A 9,157-nucleotide genomic window follows, 5' to 3' on the forward strand; every position below is an offset into this window, starting at 1 on the left:
TTCCCATTGGGTTCAATGGAGAGCAGAGACTAGAGAATACTGGCAAAGGTATTGATGATGGATACAGAAATGAGGGAGTTATGGTAGAGAATTCTTTTGGTGTTTAATAATTGAAATTAAAGGGAACTAAAACACCAACAAAAGTTATTATATACTCTTGAAGGATTTATGACTGGATTCTGAGTATTCAAGTATATGGTGTCTGTAAGTTGATTAGCCACTAAGCATTGCAGTATTGATCAGTCCCTCACTTTGGAAGTGGTATTGAACAAAAGAATGGTGTGTAGCTTATTTCATTTACATCTGAGGGTAACTTATTCCATCCACAGCTGTTTGGATTAGGACATGTCTTATGAACTTGTTCATAGCAGTGTATATTTGATGTGATGTATCTTGGGGAGCACACGACTGCTTGTATCCAAAACCTCTGTTGGATTTCCTGACTAAGATTCAATTGTGCATAGATTTGCAGCCAGTGGAAGGACAAGAACAGAAACCTGTAGTGAAAAAAAAAAAAAAAAAAAAAAAAAAGAATGCACCCATTTACCGGATCTTATGTGACTCAGCAACCTTGCCCACAGTGATTGGATGGGGAACCCACCTATACTCGTAGAATGCCTGCATCTTGGTTGCAAAGTCTTTCCTCTCTCACTCTCTTACCCTAGAAAGGTAAATCTTCGCCCTTTACATTCATTTTCCCTTGATTTATCAAGTCCGGGAAGTTTCTCTATCTCATGCATCCCGTCAACCCTTCTCTCTTTCTAGTAAGGTGTGCCTGTTAACTTACTGGAAGAAGCGTTATCTTTCTGATGGTATTGGAACCGCATTGGATTTCTATATCATCCAATGATTGAAAATATAAGACAAGCATATGAGTAAAAGATACATGTGCAAAAGATCCCAAGGTGCATGAAGAATGGTCAATGAGGGCATTGATTCTGCATGCTTTAATCTCAAGAATTCTTATTTAATCTTCCCTTTTCCTGCAATGCTTCTATAGACCCTTCCCCCTCCTTTTACCGCTTTGTTGTTATTCTATTCTCTACATCATTTTCTTTTCAGGACTTTGTCTCTTTCTAATGGTGGGGAGATTATCTTATTTGATTTAGAACAAAATAAAATTATCTCGTTAGAACGTTTGATTGATACGAATTTCTGGGTTTTTTTCATTTGTAGGTCCGCATTAGCACTAAAATTTTCAGTGACAGCAATCTCATCGAGTCTTGTAACTGCTGAAGTCCTCAAATGTTTCAAAACTGTATGAGGCAGTCTTTCCCCTAATAATTAATATGTGGGTACACCTGATAACCAGATATTGTAATGGCATGATATGAGGCTGAGGCAGTCTTACCACTACCAATTAATATTAGTTAATTTTAAGGGCGCGCTGATTATGGGACATGCCTGATAACAATGTGATTTTCTACAACAGTTTTCTGGTTCAGTTCCACCTTTTGTGAAGCATTAAAAGGAACACTATGGCGGTCTCTCTATATGGACTGGAATCTATGGTTCTTATAACTAGACCGGACTGGAGGCTATAAAAGGAAAGTGCTAATAATATAAAATATGAAGAAAAGTACAGGTTGACAAGGGGTAGAGAGGACCACTGAACTCTGGGTCTCTTAGGGCTCATTTCCTAGAAAAAGACCTCAAACATTATAGTAGTGACTAAATGAAATTCAATCTGAAACTCTAATGTTTTTCTTGGGTTGTTATTGGTATAGCTACTGGGTATACTTCCTGTAATAAAAATGCCAAGCAATTTGTAGTTTCAATTGGACTGCTTGTATTGGCTGTGCTCGAGGAAAATGTGAGTCTTCCTCTTCATGATTTTTAACTAAATGGAATCCAGATAAGGTGTTACTATCAATTTCCTCCAGTAGGATTGATGTGACGAGGATCCGAGGATTCACTCCTCCATCTCCACCCCCATGTTTTCTGTCCTTATTAACGTTATTCCAACTGGCTACTTCAACTCCTCTGAGGGTATCAATCAAGACTGTGCTCCCTCCCCCTCCTTTTTGCCCTCACTCTTGAGGTCCTCTCCAGATCCATCTAGTCGGCCATTGACCTTCACCTCATCATCTCCATCCCCAAATTCATATCTGTCAACCTCACACATCTTGCCTTAATTGATGATCTCGTGATCTTCTCCAGAGCAGACCCTCTCTCTATCTCCTTCATCATTTCCTCCCTCAACCCATTTGGATCCCTCTCTAGTCTTTGGATCAACTTGACCAAGTCCCGTCTCTTTCTTGCTGGAGTCTCTGACTCAGTTAAAGAAATCCTCCTTCAGATCTCTGGCTTCTCTCTTAGTTCATTGCCGGTCAAGTACCATGGGCTTCCCCTCATATCTACCAGACTTTCACCCATCACTGTTCCCCCAGCTTGACCCTATGAGGAAAAAACTCCAACTATTGAAAGGAAGGTTTCTTTCTTATGAGGGCCACCTTGTCCTTGCTAGATCTATGATTCAATCGATGTACCTCTTCTGGTCGGGTGTCTTCTTCCCCCTGTTTCTATCTCCAAAGCCATTAAATCCATCCTTTGTGCCTTCCATTGGAAAGGCACAGATCCATCCAAATTTCTTCACCATCTTAGATGGGCCTTTGTCTACCTCCCTAAATCTGAGGGGGGTTTGATCTGAGAAAAGTCAATGATAGCATCAAAGTTGCCACTCTCAAGCTCACTTGGAAAATTGCCTCCAAGCACAATAGTATCTAGGTCAAATGGATATACTCTAATCTCCTTAAAAGGGAATGCATTTCGATGGTCTCCCCTACATCTGATGCTTCCTGGGTCTGTAGAAACATCCATAACCTCAGACCATGAGCCCTCAATTCCATCTTCTCCTCCATCGGTAATGGGTCTTCCACCTACTTCTGGTTGGACAATTGGCATCCTACTAGGGTCATCCTCTCCATTGTCAGCCCTCGCACTGTGTACTCCTCTAGCATTCCTAGAAATGCCATGGTCGACTCCATCAATTTAAATGATGCTTGGTCCACTCTCCTCTCCCCATCCCTACTTGATATCTTGGTTGTCCTCCTCCCTCCCCAGCAATGTACGCCAGGATAGGATTTCCTGGGGACCTTTTTCCAATGGCCGCTTCTCCTCTGCCTCTATCGGGAACCTTATTCGTACGACTTCCTCAAGAGTCACTTTGAACAATGTTACTTGGTTCAAAGGTCACATTCCCCATCATACAGATGAGTCTCGCACAAGCGCTCTTATGCTAACGGGAATAAATTACATTTAAGTTCAGCCTTTTATAGATTTTACCTGTTTTTGCTTGTAATACACATTTGACCTGTACCTTGTTCTTGTTTTCAATAAATTTTTATTCATAGAATATTATTGTTGTATATGTATTATGAATTGATGACTCTGTAGATGCTTAGTTGAGTTCAACATGGTGATTTGTAGGACTGTCTATCTATGAGTAATAAAAAAGAAAAAAGTGCAACCCAGTGCATAAGGCTCCTGCTATAGCGAGGTCTGGGAGGGGCAAATATACGCAACCTTACCCCTTGCTTTGCAGGAGAGGCTTTTTCGAAGTATCCAACTTATGACCAATATGTGCAGGTACTAAAGGTTTTATTTCTTACTTTTCATACCTATTGAAATCTGAAGCTAAAAAGAGAATCATGTGCTTGAAAAGAGAAATTTTACAACAAAATTTTTCTCTCATGTTCATATGAAGTTTTCACTCACTGGAATTTTTAAAGTTGATTGTTTTGCTTTCAGAGCTTCCTCATCAAAATGTGCTCAACTATCATGGAAAAATTTTAATCTGGAATTGATTCGCAGAGCTTCTTTATTACAAACAAAAGGTACTCAATTCCCCAAAACTAACCTGATTTTTTCTCCACAAGAATTGTAATTTTAGTAGGCATTAAGTTTGCAACTATTTCGAATAGGTCCCAGGTTTAAACTAACATTAGAACCTTGGGCAGATGGGCTTATTGGCTTATTATGACTTGGGTTAAGTACATGATTAACACATTGTGAAGCATGAAAGAGCACTTGACTACAAACTGTCGATAGATGTCTAAGCAGCCTCCATTATGGCTCTTATCAGGTTGTCAAAATGATTCAAAATGTAGACTTTGTTTTTCTCTTGTATTGCAGTGGGTGTGATATTAGTGTTATCACAGGCATGGAGAGGAGTGATATATTCCAAGTAGTCAAATTTTGTTTATTTTCTTCTCTTTAGCACTGGTTGTTTATGTCTACCTTTAGTTGTTTCGATACTAAAAACTAAAAGGTAGCGGGGGGTAGTAGGAAATGTGACTGTTGAGCAAGTGAAGTTGAGAAGTGGATTTGATGATAGAAAGTTTAACCCTTTAGATCATAACATGGTCTACTACCCACTTTGACCGAGTTTTTTGGGGATGATTCCGTACTACAGTTCGGTGGAAGAACTTGAAGACACCCTTAGGGAAATGTACCAGGTGCCATAGCTAATTGAATAGCCCTAGAAGCATGTGTACAAACTGATAATGAGGGATGTGATCTTGCTCACAAAGGTAATGAAATTATCCTTGAAGCTGTTAGTGTTTTTTTTTATCCATTTCAGGTACGATTTTTTGATTTCACGAGCTTTTCCTCTTTTGCTGAAATGGATAGTTAGATACAAATTTAAATTCCTTAATAACTTCGTTGTATAGTCTTGTATTTCAGGATCGGTTGGGGGGTTATTAAGCAAATGAACTAAGGCACCCTCTTTATCTATGATGAAAACCAACTGGAGAATAGTTGTTGCTTGTGTACTAAGTTTCAAAATTCTTTGAGAAATTGAAGTATTTGAAGCATATGCTTCAATGTTGTATGTTAAACCAAAGATTTGGTGTGGGTTAAATAATCTCAGTTCCTATTCTGAAACTTTTATTTTTGGGTTTTGTAGGATGATGGACCGGGGGCCCTAGGCTTCCAAGGTTCCATGTCATCTCCTACAGCACGTCCATCATCCCCAAATCTTCTCCCCCAGAAAACTATGGGTAGTGATGGGCAACTCTCACAATTGTATGTATCTGGATTTTGCAAAATGCATGGTCCTAATAGCTTTAGTTGTTGTTAAACTTCTAATTTCATTGCTCAATTTCCAAGGAGATAGAGATGGAATATTCTCCATTGGGCAAACTGTGAGAATCAAAGTTGGTACTTTAAAGGGTTACTTTTGTCGTGTCATTGCCATTTATTGCTCTATTTTTATTATTAAGCTTGGTATTCTACTGAAGATTGCTTTAAAGGTTACTTATATTGTGTACGGGTAGGTTAAGCTTATTTATAATAATTTTCTCCATGATTCTGTAGTTAAATGTGAATATCTTTTTGAGGTTCGTGTGAAGACTTGCAGAGAGGTTTAGGTATATGTTATGTTTTGGATTATTTCTGTTTTATATTTCCCTCTTCTTAAAGCAGGGATCTTTCTTCCAATGCACATATTTATCAAATTTGGTCGACTGGTATGGACATTTTCTCCATGATTCTTTATTTAAATCTGAGCATCTCTTACCTTTTGTGTTTTCTGCAGTGAAGATGCATGACTATAGTGCAGCTGCAGTAACTAGCACTGTTTATTATCCACTATATCGGTTGCTTCTCTTACTGTTTGTTTTTCTATAGTGAAGATGCATGCTTGTAGTGCTGCAGCAGTAACCAGCGTCATTCATCAGCCTACTTGATTAAGGGTTCTTCGTTTCCCCCAAGGTATCTATTAGTAGTGGATTTCCATACCAGGTTAGTATGTTAGATTACTATTTAGGAAGTCTTGTATGGGGAGGTAATGCTCTGTTGGTCTATTTGTGTGGACAATATTGGTGGTAAGAATGTAGGATTCAAATTTAAGAAGCCTTGTAAAGCTTCTTTTATTGAAGGAAGTTTGGTGACGGGAGGCCTGTTGGACTAGTCTTGTGCACAATATTGGTGGTAAGTTTACATGCTCTACAGTTTCACTTGGTGGTAAAGTTCTGTTGTGGCCATCCTCTGTTGGTCTATTCCTGTGCAAATATTGGTCGTAAGTTTACATGGTAAAAAATTCTGTTATGAACTGGTTTAATGATTTTAAGTTGTAAATCCTGCTATCAATCTAAGAACTAAAATTACATAAACATTGAAAACATATTATCATCCTACATTTAACCAACTACAGCTTTGTCTTATGTTTTCTGCAGTTTTATATTGAGAAGAATTGAAATGGCTATATAGACCGCAAAGTGCTGAAAATGGTCAAATGAGTAAAATACTCCTAAAGGTAAAAAATGGTAAAGATCATTAGCATGTTTTTCTACAATCAAAGAATAGTTGAGCACATTCACATATTATTCTAGACATATAAAATACTGAAATATACAACCGGTAAAGATCATTAGCTAAAAACAGATTTTGCCCACAATATGATGAAATAACATAAATGCCTGTAGCCGTAGACACTTCCTCTTCCTCCATGCCACCTTTTGACCAGCCATCTCCCTCCTCTCTCCCTCCCTTCCCTCCTCCCCCTGATCCTCCAGTTAGAAAATAAGGATGAGTGAAGAACAATAAGATGAGGGATGAGGAAGAAGATGGAGAAGCAGAAGAGGGAGAAGAAGAGAATCGATGGTATTAGGGAATAATGTGTTGTGAGTAAAATCTCACTAACACCAATATATTACCTTCACTAATATATTTACAAGGTATAACATGACAAATTACTAAACTACCCTTAGTGAAACATAACTAATATATCTCTAACACCTCCATCCGCTTTGACTAAAACCTGGTCTTCTGTAGCCTATCCTTGTCCCCCCTCTCGAGTCGGCCTCCCTCTGGTCTTTGATCCTCCCTCTATTATCGATGATCAGAAGGTGAGGTTTTCTCCCTCAGGTCTCCTGGTACTAGATGTCTCGAAGTGGCAGCTTTGTGTTGTGGATCATTTCATGGGTAGTAGGCCACCGTTTAGCATTGTCCAAGCTTCCCTCTCGAAGCAATGGTGTCTTCTCGGCTGGATGCAATCTTTCATGCTCAATGGATATTTTATCTTCAAATTCACTCACGATTCTGACATGGTTTGTGCCACGGAAGAAGGCCCCTGGTGTGCTGGGAGTAAGGCTATTTTCCTTAGAAAATGGGACCCATTCTCTAATCTCAAAAAAATTGACTTCAGATCAGCCCCCATATGGATCTCTCTCCCCAACTTACCTCTTCATTACTGAGGAGAAAAGGGTCTCAGTATTGTGGGATCAGTTATCAGGAAGCCTCTTGTCTCCGATCATCGTTCCAAGCTAATGGATAGACATGGATTTGCTCGAATATATGTTGACATCCCCGCCAATGAACCGCCGCCATCCACAATCACCATTGTCGAAGAAAATGGATTCTCGTTTGTGCAACCAGTCCAATACGATTGGCTTCCACCTCATTGTACTACATGTAAATCCTTCGGCCACCATACTTGAACCTATGCTCCTGCGCCCGACCTCTCTCAGGCTTCCCCTAGGAGAAAACCCCCTTGGAAGCTGTTATCCCTGCTAAGCCAGGTCGCCAAAGGAAAAGTAATAGGCTCCGGCGTAGGCGTAGCCACAGTCGCATGACCCTCCTAGACAAAATGCAGACTCCGGTAACTAAATCTGGGCCATTGCTTGATCCGGTGGTTCTCAACTCTAAAACCATTGGTCCAAATAGGTTCTTTGCCCTATGCTCATCGAAACTCCCATCCTCTTAATGATGAAGATGTCTCCACTAATGAAGCTGCTTCCACATCATCCCTTGATTTTTGTTCCAGTTCTTCTGACTCTAAGGGCCCGTTTGATAACGTTTCAAGAAACGCGTTTCTGCCGTTTCTATTTCCAGAAACAACAGAAACGGAGTAAAAAGTGTTTGATAAAACTATTCCGTTTCACTTATTTTCGTAAATAGAAATAGAAATTTTTACTTATTTATGGTTCAAGAAACGACCTAGACGAAACAAGTTGCCGTTTCTAGAAACAACTTGTGGCCATTCTTTCATTGGTTACTATCGACTTCTAAAAACATGACTTATCAAATACCTTCAATTCCGATTCTATTTCTAGAAATGGAAATTTATGTTTCTGCCGTTTCTTGAAACAGAAACGGCAGAAACGTTATCAAACGGGCCCTAAGTGTGACCATTCGCCACCGTCTGACTTCGAATCCTTGCCTCTTGCCAATTCTGGGGCTGGTGGTTTGGTAATAGAATAACAGCCAGCCTCTGTATCCCCTCTGACCCCTTCCTCTGATACTCCTATCATTGTGAAACAGAGCAGGGCCCCTAATTACAGAAGATCTTCTCGGAAGATTCTTACGCTAATCTTGTCACACCTTGTATCCACTTACCTGAAGGCTGGTGACACAGACACTTACACGTGTCCACAATCCATCTAGCATCCACAATGCAGTACTTCAAGTTCATAAAATGATGAAATGATTATACAATCACATAGATAATAGTAGTCATAATGTAATATCACTGGTCAGTTCTAATGATAATTATCATATTTACACAAAAGAATATTTTCCACAGCGAACCATAATTATAGTTATGCCCCTAGGGCTACAACGCATATATACAAAAAGAAAAGAAAATAATGTGCTCCAAAATCATAGTCATCACATACGTAGTTGTCATTGTGCATAGCTAGCTCCTCGATCTGAAGATCACCTCCATAGAGAGCTAGCTTCTTAGCCACAGACTCCGGAGGGTTCCCTAGATCATCATCTAAAAAGGGTGTGACAATGGTGGTGAGCTTCCATGAAGCCCAGTGAGGGATACACAGATAAGCAATCGCACCAATCAATGAAATAAAACAAAAACAAGTATCAATGCTCAATCACAATAATATAGAATACAATTAGATGAATGCAAGCGAGTGAGGGTCAAGAGTGTGCCGACTTTAAAACCACATCGTTACCCAGCAAACCCTATTAATAATCCCCCATAATACCACTTCACTGAATCCAACATCATATGAAGGGTATACCACAACACAGAATCTAACATCTCGCGAAGGGTTTGTCACGACGTTGGCATCCCCACCACCTCGGTGACCAGAAATTTCCCCACCTCGGACCATCGGATGGTAGGGTTAGCAATACGTAAACCCCTATTAGCAAAGGTTGTAGCACCAGGGTGGTTATTCTAGCCCAATGCATT

The sequence above is a fragment of the Macadamia integrifolia genome, chromosome 5, assembly GCF_013358625.1.
Source record: "Macadamia integrifolia cultivar HAES 741 chromosome 5, SCU_Mint_v3, whole genome shotgun sequence".
Classification (NCBI taxonomy): Eukaryota; Viridiplantae; Streptophyta; class Magnoliopsida; order Proteales; family Proteaceae; genus Macadamia; species Macadamia integrifolia.